The 9,892-nt window shown below is 40.4% G+C and overlaps 1 long non-coding RNA gene across 1 annotated transcript; it reads right to left on the reverse strand.

Annotated features, from left to right (window-relative positions):
* Positions 1–948: 948 nt before the first annotated feature.
* On the reverse strand, positions 949–1,351 carry LOC125300560. Its single transcript, XR_007194582.1, has 2 exons — positions 1,310–1,351; positions 949–1,205 (listed from the first exon to the last, which is right to left on the reverse strand). It is a non-coding gene; the product is annotated as an uncharacterized LOC125300560 (long non-coding RNA).
* Between the last annotated feature and the right edge of the window lie 8,541 nt (positions 1,352–9,892).

A 9,892-nucleotide genomic window follows, 5' to 3' on the forward strand; every position in this document is an offset into this window, starting at 1 on the left:
ACTTACAAGACGATTTATACAGACAGTATCTTCACGAAGTTTAGCGTTTGCAGCCATCTTGAATTTAGTCACGATAAGTCGAGCAACGAGTAAGAATGAACAGGTATGATAAGGGATCAGATTCCAAAAATAATTCAGTGGAAATGCATGGATTCCAGTTTCTTCCAGTAGCAGCAACTGGAATCCATGCATTTCCACTGAATTATTTTTGGAATCTGATCCCTTTAGGTCAATATCACACCGGAATTCTCCTTTAAGTTGGTCTATCATATATTTTTAGATGATATTTTAAGATTGAAAAGCTTCTCTTTTAGTCTTTTAGTTGTCATCATATCACAATTTCTATCATTTCATTCAGATCAATGGCAGTCTATGGAAATTGTGCATACATAATTGGCAATGAATTATATATCATTTTAAAAAGCAGTTTCTGACCTTTAATATGAATGTAACTTGCATGACACTTTGCCTTACTTTAAGTTATTTTGCATTATTTAAAATATTACTGAAATTGCCTTTTTTTCCTGGAACTTCCAGGAATCAGAGGCATTGTTCTAACATTCTATTGGGATATAGAGGGTTAATACATACAGGAATACAATCATTCAATAGTAATTCATTTTAATATGAATATTATAGTCTGATGTACCCTAGTTCATCAACTTGCCGGTTAGTTAGCACGTTAGCTTTATTTCCCTTGAATCAGTCGCTGAATTTCAGACAGCAATGTTGTGGGGTACTTCCCAGGTAGTTAGCACATTAATTATAACTGTCCTTGGATTTCCCCCCAGAATTACAGACAACAATATTTGTCATCCTAACATTTTTTTAATGCTTTAAAAACAGACACCACAGTCCAGGATTGATACAAACTAGTCTGAGTTAGGAGGTACTTGCCAGTTAGTCAGCACATTATGTCATGGACAGAAGACGACCCAAGAGCGCAAGTTCAAATTCAGAGTCTTTTTATTGAAGGGTTCAGGGGGGAAGAGGAGTGAGAGAAACGTGAGGTCTTGGAGGTTCCGGTTCCAGGGGTGCTAGGAGTGCCAGGGGTTCTCGGGGCTCTGGGGTTTTCCAAGTTTCCGGGGGGTTCCAGTCCAAGGTGCTGAGTGTGTGTGTGTGTGTGTGTGTCCCCCAGTGATCGAGCGGCGTCTCGGGCTGAGGGTGGTGACGCGTCGGGGCTCGCTCGTCTGGTGGTCGGAGGCCTGGGGAATCACACACACACAACAGCAAGGTGAACAGCAGGCAGTAGTACAGACCAGGGCTAGGCACTAAACGTGGTGAGAGACAGAAGGCAGATTCGAGTTACCGGGGGGGCTGAAGATCGGAGAGTAATCGAGAAGATCCGGAAGGCAGGTCGGGATAACCGGGGCAGTAGAACAGGGAGGCAGTCAAGAAAGGATCCGAATCACAGGTAGGAGTCAGAGAGTAGACAGACAGGCAGGCAGGTTACTGGTCCAGGTTTGAAGACGATCTGACAGGGCTTTATATACTGGGAGAGGTTAGTGGAGAAATGCAGTGCAGCTGGCAGAGTAATTAGAGCAGAGCAGGGCGGAGCCAGGTGGAGCTCGTTAGGCAGAGTAGAGAGAGAGTGAGCAGAGTGGCAGAGAATTGAATCAATTAAGGTTGTTACCAGGGAGAGAGAATGCTCATGACAACATTAACTATAATAGTCCTTGAATTTGCCCCCTTAATTACAGAGAAAACTGCAAAGTTGATTACAGGAGGAGAGGGTAGAATTAAGAAAATTATTTCTTCCAGTATTGCAAGGAATGACACGTATCATTTGGAATTACAACAACAAATATAACAACAAATGTAAATCAGGTTTATAGCCCAAGTATACTTGCATATACAAGGAATTTGGTCTCTGCATTTATCCCATCTGTGAATTAGTGAATACAGAGTGAGATGAAGCACACAATGAGCACACATGAGGTGAAGTACGCTAACCCAGAGCAGTGAGTTGACTTGCTACAGTGGCGCTCAGGGAGCAGTGAGGGGTCAGGTGCCTTGCTCAAGGGCACTTCAACCGTGGTTGTGGGCATTGGAGAGCAGTGCTCTTCAACCACTTCCCCCCCAACATTTCTCCTACTAGTCGGGGATCGAACCGGCAACCCTTTGGTTTCAAGCCCGAAGCCCTAACCAGTAGGCCACAGCTGCCCCATATCAGGTTTATTGGCCAAGTATACTTAGATATACCAGTACGGAAGCATGCCTATGTTCCCACAGCCCTATGTCCCCTAACCCTAACCCACACCTCAGGCCTAACCCTAACCATAGAAATGTGGGAACATAGGGCTGACCCCACCGATACAAGGAATTTGTGCTCTGCATTTTACCCATTTGGGGGTAGTGTACAACACACCCACACACACAGTGTACACCCATTCAAATACAAACACACACCCTAGAGCAATGAGCACACTAGGAGTACACATACACACGGTTGTGACAGTGTGTCATATCCATATGGTAAAGGGAAAACCTCAGCAATCAATTTGATGCTCAAGAGGAATCTTGATTTGAAGAATTTTACAGATATAGAAGCTGATGAGCATGAAGGCAGGAATGGGTTTGTTGAAAGCCTCAGTAACTTGAGATACATTCACCAAGAAAAGAGATCCTCCTAAAATAAAAGTCTTCCAGAATATGCAGCGGAACACATCAAGCATGCATAGCTGCAAGTCTTTCTGTAGAGAGATGCTGCCAACACCTGTGTACTGATTATGAATCCCTGTTTGGCTGGAAAATAGAGGATGGAATTCCTGTGCCTGTTCATGGCAACACTGACATTGCACCCAAAACAGTTCTACAGCTTGTTGCTTTGCCAGCATGCTCCAGGGCCTCTTGCTGCTGTCAGTCAGATGGACTACCATGCACCACCTACTGCCATTGCAGTAGTGGTGGTGAAGTTGGTGCGAATAAAAATTTGAAGATGGCTACACTTTCAGTGGAGGATACTGATGACAGCGAGGGAGAAATGTCTTCAGTGAATGTTTTTTGGAAGAGACATTTGATGTTTGTGATGTGTACAAGGCCTGGCAACATGTTCTGTATATACCGGTAGTTGCTTTCAGAATCTGTGAGAAAGTACTACTTTGGCACCTTTGGTAATGTTGACTAATAACAGGCATAAAAAATAATTTGATGATTCGATGATTCATTCAGTTTGATGATTCATTGTACTCTCACAATGAAAACAAGGAAAAATCCACCCTTGAAGGGAAGAACATTTATTCTGAGAAAAAAGAAAATCTCATAAAGAAATAAATATTTTTAACAAAAACACGTTGCTCACAATTATTGGCACCCCTAGAAAATCTTACATACAAAACCTAACAGAAGCATTTCCCTATCTAATTTCAACTTTGTTAAGTTAATCAGAGTGTCTGTGAAGTTTCAGAGGTAGTTCTTTATTTTTCACTAAGATATGAATAAAGTGACACAGAGGCTAAATCCTCTTATCGTTTTTCAACATCAGAAAGACAAGAGAATACACTAAATTTAAATAAAAAGAAAGTGTGTTGACATTTGTAAGTCAGTGAATGTCTATAAAAACTAGGTACTTTGTTGAAAAGGCCTATATTTACAGTTAAAACAATGATTAAAAGGTTCTAATCAACTGGAAATGTAACAAACATGCTTGGACAAAGACCCATGGTTATCTCGCCCCCACGTACAGTATGGAGGATGGTAAGATAGGCAAAAAATTCCATAAGAACCACTATTGGAGAGTTACAGACAAAGGTGTCATCTTGGGGCCACCAAGTTTCCCAGACAATCTTCAAAAGTGACCTCACTGCTAATAGCTTATTTAGAGGGCATGCTAGGTAAACACCTGTCCAGTCATTTAATTACTAATTACTAACGGCAGGAGTAACTGAATGGTACTAGCCTAGAAATCTAGACGCGCCCCTAGTCTAGCAACTCTCCGTTGGCTTGTGAGCTCCAGAAATCGAAACTTAATCAGGCATTGAAATCGTGTATAGAGTCGTTTGGTGGGCTTAACATAATGATTGATGGCAGAGTTGCAACGGTTTGGCTTGAATTCCCTGCTACTTGAAAACAAATATGGTTTACTGAATGCAAAATAAATAAATATGGTTGTGGGGCTGTTTTTCTTCCCAAAGGCCTTGGGAATCTAATTTAGGTGCATGGTATCACGAACAACATGAAAAACATTTTTAAAGGAAATCTGTCAATCTCTGCCAAGATACAAAACGTTGGACATGATTGGATCATTCATCAGGTCAATGAACCACAACAAACGTCCAGATACAAATATGGTTTACTGAATGCAAAATAAACAAATATGGTTTACTGAATGCAAAATCAAGCTTCGGCCATTGCCATCTCAGTCCCCTGATTTAAACCAGTGTGCGAGTTATACCACGGTCTCCGGGCGAGCCGAGGCAGGTACGGGCAATATATTTTTTTTTTGGAGGGGGGCAAAGTTTAAATGCTGATCCTGCCATTAATAGCAACAGCATATGCCTATTATAAAGAGAAAATCCGTTGCACACGGGTGGTGCCATAGGTCTATGTTTGCTTACATGAAACATAATATGTTTACAATATTTAAATGAAACACCCCGATGGATCATAAATGGGCTACGCAAACTTCAATGAACATAATAGTAAATAATCCACGCACCCTGACCACCAATGTTTTGACTGTTTAATTGAATCAACTTAGAATTACTCAACAACTTACATTGTTTCACAATCACATGGGCTATAGCCTATAAGGCTGTACACAGAGCCAAACATACGCGATAAGAGCAGCCAGCGGCAGGCCCGGAGTGGGTAATCGGGAGAATCCCCGGTGGGCCGCTTCACTTTTGGGCCGGTCGAGGGAAAAATATTGGCATTTGTCACGTTAATCTATCTTCTCTTAAAGTTGGCTACACACGTTCGCATTCTATGCCTAACACCGCAGCCTCTGCATGGGTTGTTCTCCCCTCCCAAGAAGAGTTAATTGGTTGGCCCGTCTTTCCTAAAAAGTTGTCAGATAGCAGCCGGGCCGGCCCTACCGCAGTGATAAGCGTCAGGGAGGATGGATGGTAGAAAGATGCCATGAGGGACTGAAAAGGCCATAAAAAAGACGAAAAGTATTGGAGGGAAATACTGCCAAATGTGCCATGCTTCTAATTTTTTTTGAAGAGGACAGACATAAGTGGCAACTGGTAAAGAGAGATAGCCATGATTATAACGACGTAATTGGGCTAATAACCTACTGGACGTTGTAGCGTTGTCAACCTATTCGCAAGTAACATATTAAATTAATTAAAATATTATCATTTTGGTATCATCCAATATGGCTATTCAAAGACTTTGCAAATATTGATAACAAAACTCAAGCTTGATCTGTGTATGCAGTAGCCTATAGGCCTAAAAACAAAAGTAGCCTGAGCAGCAGATCAGCCAGTCCCCCGCTGAAAATGATGAGCACGAAATTAATTAATTAATTAGAGTTAACCATATGAATTAAAGTTATTTTATGGAAGAAAGAACAGTAGGCTATGACAGCAGTATAGGCTACATGATCAACCTATATGGCTTGTTTGCATATTATGGCATAAGCTAACATATTATTATTTACAATAGGCTACAGCAAGGACTATAGCACAACACAACCCTCTCACTGCATGGAGAGACGCATCGGCACATACCACAGCGGCCTGGGTTCAGCCGCTTTTGCGGTCCGGTCCGGTAAGCCATGATGTGGACAGGCGCTTCCACGTTTCGCGCCTCTAACATGCAAGCAGGCACTTTTCTCATGAATCATGAACTCAAAATACAATTTTATTTCTCTTATTTTACACATTTTAGGGAAAACCATGGCCAAAATATAATTTATTTGGCAATCATATCAATATTTTAAAGTTCCCCCACAATTTCACATACCATGTTTCCAGGGGAGCTCAGGTGGCCACTGGAGAGCCATGGCTCCCCCTGCTCCCCCCTAACTCGCACCCTGATTTAAACTCCATAGAAAAACAGTGGGGTGAGTCAAAGAGGAGAATGCACAAGTGTGGACCTAGGAATCTGGACGATCTGGGGAGATTTTGTAAACCAACAGTCTTAAAGGGGTGATAGAATGATGATATAGGGTATTTTGTGCTGGTCCTTAAGGTCTCTGAATAGGGTGTGTAACATTGGTTGGGCTGAAAATGGCATATGTGCTGTTCTGTGCGCCCTAATGCAAGCCTGGTTAAAAGCCCTAAAATGAAACGAGAGGTTTTCTTCCTTTTATGGTATGCTCATGAATATTTAGATGAACTGCGTGCTGATTGGTTGGTTTACAACGAGCGAAGCTCCGGAGCAAAGACGCAAACATGACCGACAGCACTCACTGAAACAGCCAAGGTGGAAATACTATGGAGACATAGAATGTTTTCATTTCCCCGTTTGGCATCGGACCTAAAAATACAGATATAATGGTCATGTAAAAAAATAAGCTGTTTTACCATCAAAACAAGCTCAATATGGGATGTCTTACTGTACTCTGAAGAGGCTAAATCAATTGTGGGGAGGACAGATAAAGGCTGAAAGACAGACTAGCTGATTGTAACTGCTTCTCCGTGTGCTTCATTCTACTATGAAAACAAGAATATAGAGACACTGGCACATGTGTTTGGTTTACGAAAGGGGAAATAAATCATTTTATTTAGAAAAGTCTTAAACAATGTGATTAAATAACCAGGAACAACAACTTCAGGTAAATAACAAACATATGTTTACAAACATGCAGTAACTATTAGAACTACAAGAAATGACAAGACAACAGTATAACAAAGATCAACAAATCTTACATGGTGAACAAAACATCAATTTATACTAACATTCACACACATATATATAATTACAATTAAACGTTAGAAGAAATTCAATACATTTAACAACCATACAGCATATAATTCGATACAATATATAATTATCCATATAATTTGCCCCACACATAAGGTGATACACTAACGCCACATTCACACCAGATCCGTGGTGTGTGCATTGTCACAGTTGTGGCATGGTTGTGTGTGTGTGTGTGTGTGTGTGTGTGTGTGTGTGTGTGTGTGTGTGTGCATGTATGTGTGTCCATCTAAGCCTAGCAGACGATGGGGTGTAAATGCTATTGGAGTCGGTGTCTCTGTCTGTGTTGGAAGGATAGGCAAAGTGTATGCTTTCTACCGGACATGGGACTTGACCAAACTCAAAATAAAGAAATTGTCAGATAAGAAATATAGAAATTGAATTACAAATCTAACCAAACTATTATCACTATAATCCCTCTCATTATTGTTATAAGCAACACTCTTATCACAACCAGAAATGTGCATACGCCCAGTTGGGCGAACACACACACACACACACACACACAAACATGCTTACCCATCTGAGGATGATGGGAGATTACTTTCCTACTCTAGCACATCATTGTCTTCCTCTTCATCCAGAAACTACCCGTCCATGCCATCGTGGTCCTTGGGGTCATGTTTGCCATCAGCAGTCGGCTGCTTTCACCTCAGTTGCACGTACTTCTCTCCCTCCATCTAAAATAACAAAAAATCACAGGTCTGATAGTGAATAGGTTGTTTAGTTTTATTTTACATTACTTCCACATAATCTTAATCACCACCAACCATGACTCTTTTCACTAAAAGTATTTTTGTCACTAAAGGACTCCAATATTGCTTGGAGAGGTAACATTAGTCTCAGAGCTCACTACAGTAAGTGTTATTGCCTTGGCTAAACCATACATAGCATACCAGCTTACAAGCAAAAATTGATTTATTAACATGAGTCAAGAGATATGACAGAAAACATCTAAACAGCATATGCATACACATACACACCGTGCATAGGCTACTGCAGTTGCGTAAAGACAAAACACCCCCTTAGAAAATAATGTGTTGACGAGTAGGCTTGGGTGTATGAGCTCCCATCATAGTTAGCCAACCAAAAACCTCATAATCGTAGCAGCCAACCTTACAGCCTAAAAGCTAAACAATACTAAAACACATTTATAACAAATCTTCAGTCATGTATTTATGAAAACAGCAGTCAATGAATAAAATCCTTACGTTACACCATCGGTGATCAACACAGTCTTCACGTCGGTAACGTAACATTAATGTTGTCATTCATGTCAGATGTTTCTATCTAAGTAAGCTAAGCAACTTGGCTACAAACAACTGTAAATTGTGCTATACATATTACGAAGGAATGAAATGTTTATTTGACAATAAAATACCGATTAGGTCTACTTGACATAAAGTTGGCAGTCATGAAGCACGGGAGTGAACTGTATCGCGACTACACATGTTGTTAGTGTTAGTCTCCTCATGCTAACGTTACCTAACTTAGCTAGTTTTCTATCAGATGACAAGCAAGCAACATCGTTCAAAATAGAACAAATCGTTAAAGTTTCAGTTTTAGTAGGTCTGTAATCTTGGTTGACATATAGTAGCCCCCCAAAAATGACTGAAAATGATGAGTTTACTAAAGATTACGGTGTGCTAAAATACCAGCTGTCATCAGCTGAAGTGAACACACACACGCATTATGTTCTGACCATGCATACAAGGTGTAATTACCAGCAAAAATAACTTTTAAAAAACGATTTTGAAGTAATAACATGGATAACAAGTAATAATAACATAAAAGACTTGTTTTTACCTCAGATGATCCAGTAGTTTCTCCTTTAGGCGACGTCAAGATCAAGCGATGCATAGTGCTTCCTGCTGTTTTTCCTCTAGTGGAGGGAGGCGTCAACTCTTGATTTTTCCTTCCGTAGTAAAAGAAATTCAGCGCCACAAATCCCTTAACCAATCATATCGCCAGAAAGCCTATGATGTGGACGTTTTTGAGGAAGTTTTCAGTGATAAAATTGGTTGGGGTATGGCAGAGTTATTAGACTGAACGTCATCGGTACTGGGGTACCGAAATTAGAATGGGCCTTCTGCAAAGGGTTAAAAAGGCCCCAACTGTAGCCAGTTTTAAAGACTTAAGACCAAACTGTTCTCAGATGCTTTCTGCTAACTGCACTGAGTTATAATTTCTGAATCTGTCTTGAAAATTATTCTACCTTGTGTCTTTTATTTTGCCTTTTTAATCATTCTCTATTTTTAAATGATTTCACCTTGTGTTTTATGTTTTCTTTTTATTATGATCTTTACATTTTGAACTATTCTTTGACTATATTGCCCTTCTATGCTTATATTTGTTATTATGATTTGGTTTTGTTTATGTAAAGTACATTGAATGACCTGTGTATGAAATGCGCTATATAAATAAACTTGACTTGACTTCACTTGACTTGACATTCATGCCACCTGAAACATGATAGTAGACATATCTATTCAAAAGCACATTGATGCTTGTGCATGCCATGATCAACTTTTGATTCTTTGATATGGAAACCAAGTTCATTATTTTGGGCTTTAGATTAGAATTTCAGCTCAAAGGATACCATGCAGGCGCGTCGTTAGACCTGGGCATTCGGGGCTATAGCCCAGGATTGTCTGGGGATAGCCCCGGATCTATGGGCCGTCAACAACAACAAAAACTCTAATCGTGAATGAAAATAGCCCCGTAGAAGAGACTTTTGTGTTTTGTGTCCATTGTGTGCATTAACAGCAGCGCAAGAAAATCTGACGTGATCTGGGCAGGTTTAGAATCATTTGTTGCAAAATGTTGCAATTTCAAGTACCTTCTCTACGCTATATTGCATTGCTGTTTCGTGCTTCTACTAGCCTTAGCGAAATAAGTGTACAGAAGGACAAATGGATATTAGACGTTTCTTTAGAAAAAAAAGGGCAGAGCAGGGACAAGAAGTGGAAACTCAGTGTGTGTCATCATCTCCCGCAACCCAGGAGGACATTTCGATCAG

This window comes from Alosa alosa, chromosome 9 (genome assembly GCF_017589495.1).
Source record: "Alosa alosa isolate M-15738 ecotype Scorff River chromosome 9, AALO_Geno_1.1, whole genome shotgun sequence".
NCBI classification, from domain to species: Eukaryota; Metazoa; Chordata; class Actinopteri; order Clupeiformes; family Clupeidae; genus Alosa; species Alosa alosa.